Here is an 8,043-nt window from a genome sequence, read left to right as displayed (position 1 = left end):
GACACACATACATGCCTAAATGTACATTTGCCTTCATGCATATGCACACACAATTCATACAGATATGCATATGCACACTCAAAAGCACACACTAATATACACACATAATTTATATACTCATGAACACACACATGTATAGACAGATACATGTTGATACATGCACATAAATGTACCATACAAACACATAAATGTAAGCACACATAATTAGTTTCCATAGTGGGCATTGTATGTTTATTAAAATAATTGACCACATAATCATGAAAGTTGAAAAACAACATACTGTCTGCACATGAAAACCAAGAAAAGCCTGAGGACCAGGGGAAAGTCAGTGAAAATGGTGCTGCCCCAGCACACGGCAAGGCATTTAAAATATCCCCTCACAGAGGACTGACTTCAACTCAGAGGCAGATTGTGTTCAGAGCATGGGCATGAAAACAACATGAGAACTCTGGGTGGAATCCTCAGAGAGTAAACAGAGGGGACAGTGTATCTTCAGTCACCACACCAGTGCCTTTCCCCTGGAGAGGCTCAACCACTGCCCTCTGGATGTGCTGACTCCTGCAGTATCCACACATGAGGCAAACTCAACTGCATGGTTTGTGGTAGTGGAGGCTGCCTTCACACATTCACCTGTAAAAAGAAAAGGGCTGTGTGTAAAATCTACTGTGTGAGTAAAGTGGGATTTTATTTCACAAGAATGTATCAGATTGACTCATGTGTAATAAATTCAGCCCAAGTCAGTGAGTCACTCGAGTATGGCACCTGCACTAACATTGTACTGCATTTCTAAGACTAACACTAAGATAAAATAAAAATGCCTTTTGAAAGGGTTTAGAATCCTTCCCCAAACCAAGAGTAATGATGACATAGAGTGTATTTCGGCAGCAGGCAAACCCCAAGGCAAAGGCTCACAGAGAAGGCTCTACTCATAGCAGCTCCTGGCCCTTTCCTTACTTAGAACTCTCCACCTACTTTTTCACAATACACGGGCGATTACAAACTTGACAGCATATTGCTTTATGTCAAGATAAAAAATAACGAGAGTGCCGTGTTTTGGGAGAGTAGCAGTATGCAGTAATTGGTTATTTCAGCCAATAATACTTTGCAATTATTCCTGTTGGCAAGAATTCATTAGTTCACTGACTACATGGTAGGAAAATACCTAATTTTCCTTCCTGAAAGGTAATTGTGGCTCATTCTTTTAAGTAAACTGGGTCAAATGTCAAACAACAGTTGGGGAGAGGGGGCAAATCTATATTCTACTTTGCTGACTTTGTAGATATTTTTAATGTGTTTACTTTGGGTTGGTCTGCAATTGACTATCTATGGCAAAATAGTAATCTGTCCTGTAAAACATTTCTTTTTTAAAATATTTTTATTATTACATATTTTCCTCAATTACATTTAGAATGCTATCTCAAAAGTCCCCCATACTCTCCCCCCCCCCCCACTTCCCTACCCACCCATTCCCATTTTTTGGCCCTGGCATTCCCCTGTACTGGGGCATATAAAGTTTGCGTGTCCAATGGGCCTCTTTTTCCAGTGATGGCCGACTAGGCCATCTTTTGATACATATGCAGCTAGAGTCAAGAGCTCCGGGGTACTGGTTAGTTCATATTGTTGTTCCACCTACAGGGTTGCAGATCTCTTTAGCTCCTTGGATACTTTCTCTAGCTCCTCCATTGGGGGCCCTGTGCTCCATCCAATAGCTGACTGTGAGCATCCACTTATGTGTTTGCTAGGCCCGGCCTAGTCTCACAAGAGACAGCTATATCAGGGTCCTTTCAGCCAACGCTTGCTAGTGTATGCAATGGTGTCATCGTTTGGAGGATAATTTTGGGATGGATCCCTGGATATGGCAGTCTCTAGATTTCTAAAACAATTGCTGAGTATACGATAATTTAATGCTTAAAAAACACAATTCAACTTTTACTTTTGACTTCAAATTCAATTTTTCCCTAAAATCTTCTATAATGTTATAACCAGGTTTTTTCTGATTAAAATACATTATATGAAATGTTAATATAAAATTTTTGAAAAAAATTGCAATTTATAATTTATATCAAAACTTAATTCTAAAGTACATATTATAAAATTGCTGCTAAAACTTATTTTGCTTAAATTCTATCTTCAAAATTGTTAGACAGATAAGAATACACATGCAAATAGAATGCTTTCAATTTTCTACATTCAACACACCTACAGTGTTCTCTCTTCCTTGAGTCAAACACAAAGCCTGCCTCTGGCTGTTCTTGAACTCTGTACCTAGGACAAAGAAGAATGTGAGGGTTGAACTGTGCAAAACAATAAACACCTGCCCAGGTGTCATCAGTGCGCCACCTCTCATTTCAGCAAGTAGGTTCCAGGGAAGGCAGTCCATGGAAAATAGTAGAAGATTTTGTCTACTAAATGCAAGCCAACAAAGCCAAGACTGGAAGCTTCTAAGGGAAACGTAGTTTAGTCAAATCAAACATTGAAAAAAAAAATTTCTAAATTCAGAGCATTTGTGGGCACATACAAACTTGGTAATTGAGCATGTATGTACATGCTTTTTCTAGTTAGCATCTGTTTGCAGATCCAATTTTGTGAATATTTATCCTTGATACTTAGTATACAACACATACTTCAGTGGCTCTCAGCATAATTTCTGTCTTGAAAATGCCATTTGTTTTTTAAATCTGAAATAATAATCATAATATTCATGAGCATTGACTATTTTCTCATTCATCAGGTTCCTATAAAGAAAACAGATATATGAAATATGATCCCTGCCTTTGATGGGCATATAAAATATAGACATAAAAAATAAAACTAGAGTGTCCTCCTCAGCACTGTAACAGAATATGATCTGCAGCCTTCCTTCCCCCATTGCCAAATCTCCTATGGATCCCACAGATCATTCCCTTTTAACCTACCCTCCTCCACTCATTCAGTGTATCCTAGATTCCAATTCCATCAGGGACTTTCTGCACAGCCACAGGCCACACATGTCAGAAATCCTACCCCTACTTATTGCTTTCGTCCCAAACCACAACCACAGTCGTTTCTTCCTAGTAACCAATAAAAACAGGTAGAGTGCCTGCAGACATCTGTCTGTCTGTCTCTCTCTCTCTGTCTCTGTCTATGTCTCTCTGTGTCTCTCTGTGTCTCTGCCTGACTCTCTGAGCCTCTGTCTCTGTCTCTGTCTCTCTCTGTCTCTCTCTGTCTCTCTGTCTCTCTCTCTCTGTGTCTCTCTCTCTCTGTCTGTCTGTGTGTGTGTGTGTGTGTGTGTGTGTGTGTGTGTGTGTGTGTGTCTGTGTCTGTGTCTGTGTCTGTGTCTGTGTGTTCCTCTAGACCCAATTCCCCAATTTCATCCCCAGCTCTGCAGCAGAACACCCATGGCAGCCTTCTTCACCTAGACCCATGCTCCCATCTCCTGTGGATCCCACAGATCAACCCCTTTTATGCTTCCTCCCACAATTTATGGCTTTGTCCCAGACCCCAACTCTAGCAAGCCCAAGGGCTTGCCCAATGACATAGCTTCCCAGGGCAATGAGTAGCTGAAGGCAGGCTCACATATCTCCTAGTAAATCTGAGACCTAATGTTCCCAGTCTCATACTTAGTTCTGTAGCAGGAAATCTGATATGATCTCCCTTTCCTCTCTGACTCCAGCCCTATGGATCACAAAAGCCTTCTCCCACCTTTTTTCCTGCGACTCATTCCATTATGTTAGCCATCAACAGTAGCAAGTATTCCCTGTGTATATACTAGCTGAACAGATGAGGGAAATAGGCAACATACAGCCATCAGACTTACCAAAAATCCATACAGGAAACAGAAAGAAAGAAACAAAATAACCACTCAACAAAGACAAATCCTAAAATCAGAACCTTGACATAATGATCATCCCAAACACAATCAATAATAGCCAGGGCAACATGTCCTTACTATAACAAAACTGTCTTACAACAGCAGGCCCTAAATATTTCAACATAGCTTACACATAAGACAAAGACCTTAAAACCATCCTAATAGAAGAAAGAATAACAAATGGACCTCATGAAACTGAAAGCTTCTGTAGGGAAAGAGGATATTGTTACTGGGACAGATCAGATATCTACAGAATGGGAAACATATCTACAGACATATCTACAGAATGGGAAAATATTTTTACCAACTACACATCCAATACTGGACTAATATCCAAAATATAAAAAAATACAAAAACTACATTATGAACTGAGTGTTGGTGTATTTATTAATAGGTATGAACACATCAGTGCTAATTGCCATAATTTGCTTTTTCACAGGGCATACATGTATCAAGTCATCCTATTGTACCCCATAAATATGTATGACTGTAAATCAACACTTAGTTTCAAACAGAAAATATTTCCTTCCTCTCCTGTCTAATGCAATCTTGGCCATAAACTGAGTGGAAGTCGATTGACAGGCTCCATGCAGTAGAGAAGAGGATAGATATGCATCAGGCCATGCTTTAGGTAGATGATTAAATTGCCAAGTGACATCCTCTTCACATGCTTTGAGGCATGGATCACTACAAATGAGGACAGTTATTTCTCAGACTTGAATGAATGATGGCAGATTTTATTATCGCTAGTCAGAAAGTGTGTGCTATAAAACTGATACATGGGAACTGTTGAAGTCTCAAAATGGACAAAAGGTTAAAACTGAAAGGACAGATCTCCAAATATTTTATGAGTTCCTGAAAGATCAGCCTTTTATGTTCCATGGAATTGATAGTCAAGCCAATCCTCGGAGTGAGAAGCCCATCCTCTGCCAAAAAAACAAATCTATTATAACTTTACATATCCCTGTATCTCAATGACCTATACACATGTCTTTTGACCAGAGGGGTTTCAAAGAAGCAGAGTCTTGTTTACACATTTTTGAGGACAGAGAAATGACAGTAGTAAGAAAATAATAAAAACTAGAACATTTAGTATATAAAGATGTATATATCTAATGAATAATTCAAAATGACCATACAAATACCCTACAAGGTTGAAAGACTGAATCACTTAGACATGCCACTACATATTGCATGGCTGAATAATTCAATTCCTTGGCTGGAGTTTTCCTATAACTGTTTTTAAAAATATGACACAGTGTCTGTAACTTCATCTTAGAACTTGTGATTGAGAACTAGGCATGGTGTGTACCTGTCATCTTAGCACTTCAATTAATGGATTCAGGAGGACCAGGTCAGTCTCAGCTGCATACTGAGTTCAAGGCAAGCCTCCTGAGCTAAATGAAACTGAAAAAATAAACGATGAACTGGCAAAATGAATAAATTATGAATTATATTCTAGTCTTGATTAATCAACATAAAAGAAATATTTGAAGACTATGCAAGTCTATGAATTATTATATGTGTACACAATTTAAGGACATAATAAAAAGTCAAGGAACACAGTAGACAGCTCCATTGTTTAAGATCATCTGCTGCCAATCACAGTGAAGTAGACCTTTAATCCTAATATTCAGGAGTCAGAAGCAAGGCAAGCAAACAGATCTCTGTGTTCAAGGCCTGCTTGGTTTATTCAGAGTTCCAGGCCAGCCAGGATTAGATAGTACAACCTTGTTTCAAAAAACAAAAAGAGAAACACTTCTTCCATTATTTGCTATTTCTGAGCATTGGATTTGCTTTCTCTCTTAAGGGCAATAAATAGAGATAAGAAAATGATCTGGTCTCAAGTTCCTGTATAAATCAAGTTAAAGTTACCAAGTGACAAGATTCTGTTTTCCTACCATCCTTCAACCTACATAGCAACACCATAGGGGCCATGAAGGGAGATATGTCTTAGACATTTATCCCACTGGGTGAAAGGCTACTTTAAAAACCACAACCAGATCCCCCAGAACTCCCAGGGTCTAAGCCATCAACAAAGGAGTGCACATTGCTACAGCTGCATATGTAGCAGAGGATGGTCTTGTCATACATCAATGGGAGGAGAGATCCTTGGTCCTATGAAGGCTCAATAGATGCTCCAGTGTAGGGGAATCGAGGGCAGGGAGGTGGGAGTGGGTGGGTGGGTGGGTGGGTGGGTAGAAGAACACCCTCATAGAAGCAGGGGGAAGAAGAATGTGATAGGGTGTTTCTGGGAGGGAGGGAAACTGGGAAAAGGGATAACATTTGAAATATAAATAAAGAAAATATCCAATAAAAAAGAGGAGAAGAAGGAGGAGGAGGGGGAGGAGGAGGTAGGGGGGAGGAGGAGGTAGGGGGAGGAGGAAGAGAAGAAGAAGGAGGAGGAGGAGTTGGAGGAGGAGGAGTTGGAGGAGGAAGAGGAGGGGGAAGGGAAGGGGGAGGAGGAGGAGAAGAGAAGAATAAGAAGAAGAGGAGGAGAAGAAGAAGAAAAAGAAGAAGGAGGAGGAGGAGAAGGGAAGGGGAGGAGGAGAAGGGAGGGGGAGGAGGAGGAAGAAGAAGAAAGAAGAAGGAGGAGGAGGAGGGAGGGAGGAGGAGGAAGGAGAAAAAGGAGGAAGAAAAGAAGAAGAAGAAGAAGAAGAAGAAGAAGAAGAAGAAGAAGAAGAAGAAGAAGGAGGAGGAGGAGGAGGAGGAGGAGGAGGAGGAGGAGGAGGAGGAGGAGGAGGGAGGAAGAGGAAGAAGAAGAGGAAGAAGAGGAAGAAGAGGAAGAAGAAGAAGAGGAAGAAGAAGAGGAAGAGGAAGAGGAAGAGGAGGAAGAGGAAGAAGAAGAAGGAGGAGGAGGAAGAGGAGGAGGAGGAAGAGGAGGAGGAGGAAGAGGAGGAGGAGGAAGAGAAGAAGAGAAGAAGAGGAAGAAGAAGAAGAAGAAGAAGAAGAAGAAGAAGAAGAAGAAGAAAGAAGAAGAAAGAAGAAGAAGAAGAAGAAGAAGAAGAAGAAGAAGAAGAAGAAGAAGAAGAAGAAGAAGAAGAAGAAGAAGAAGAAGAAGAAAGAAGAAGAAAGAAGAAGAAGAAGAAGAAGAAGAAGAAGAAGAAGAAGAAGAAGAAGAAGAAGAAGAAGAAGAAGAAGAAGGAAGAAGAAGAAGAAGAAGAAGAAGAAGAAGAAGAAGAAGAAGAAGAAGAAGAAGAAGAAGAAGAAGAAGAAGAAGAAGAAGAAGAAAAGAAGAAGAAGAAAACAGCAGCAGCAACACAGTTTGGACAGTGCTTGCCTGGTCAAGCCTAACTGTGTTCCTCTGCAAAGCAAAATTTACAACACTAACAAGAGACTGGATCTAGAAAGTGTCCAAAACTTAAGTCTACAGGTTAGTTCCTAACTTTGAACTTAACAAAATGGTAATGTTCTTACTTTTAAATATTTACACAAAATTAAGCAAACTTAGTTTTCATTGTCAAACAGGTGATATTTGCAAATAAAATACATAATGCTGAAAATTAGTAAACATAATTGATCAATTCATATTTTCCTGCCTTTTTTAGATAGACACCTTTTTTCAGTGTATGTGTGTGTGTGTGTGTGTGTGTAGGCTGTACCTACGTGTGTAGTGTATCAGTGAATTGAAAGGTCAGAGCATCTAGTGTGTTGCCTTGCTCTGTTGTTGTGCACTCCTGAGACAAAAACTCTTACTGAACTGGAAGCCTTCATTGGGGCTGGTTTGTACGGCCAGCAGGCTCTCAGAACCCAGTCTTTCTGTATTCCCAAAATCAGGTTCACAGGTGTGCACACAGAAGCATGACTTTTACAAGGTGCTACGGATTCGAACTCAGGTGCTCATGTGTTCACAGAAAATGCACCCATTGATCCAACTTCTATCATCCCCTTTTAACCCTCAACACTTTGGTGCAGTTAATACATGTTTATTGTTATTGTGTATACATTGCATCAGTTCTATAATTCATATTATATCCAATTTTACATGTTCAGAAGATACTTAATTTTTCTCCTTCAAAGGGTAGGTAATGTTTACTTGTGTTGAAAGACACAGGGCACTTTAGGGATAATAACTTGCTTAGGACTCATGATAACCACCAGAGGCAAGAATTTTGATTATCTAGTTTGTGATGTGGGAGCTGAGGCAGAGAATGACTGCCTTCTTCATACATGTCCACAGTGTGGGTTACTG

The 8,043-nt window shown here is 40.0% G+C and overlaps 1 long non-coding RNA gene across 1 annotated transcript; it reads right to left on the bottom strand.

Annotated features, from left to right (window-relative positions):
* Positions 1-214: 214 nt before the first annotated feature.
* Gm51482 lies at positions 215-2,265 on the bottom strand. Its single transcript, XR_003946772.1, has 2 exons — positions 2,200-2,265; positions 215-630 (listed from the first exon to the last, which is right to left on the bottom strand). It is a non-coding gene; the product is annotated as a predicted gene, 51482 (long non-coding RNA).
* Positions 2,266-8,043: the final 5,778 nt, after the last annotated feature.

This window comes from Mus musculus, chromosome 7, assembly GCF_000001635.26.
Source record: "Mus musculus strain C57BL/6J chromosome 7, GRCm38.p6 C57BL/6J".
Taxonomy (NCBI): domain Eukaryota; kingdom Metazoa; phylum Chordata; class Mammalia; order Rodentia; family Muridae; genus Mus; species Mus musculus.
The sequence above is the reverse complement of the archived record's forward strand: the minus strand, read 5'-3'. Positions and strand labels throughout refer to the sequence as shown.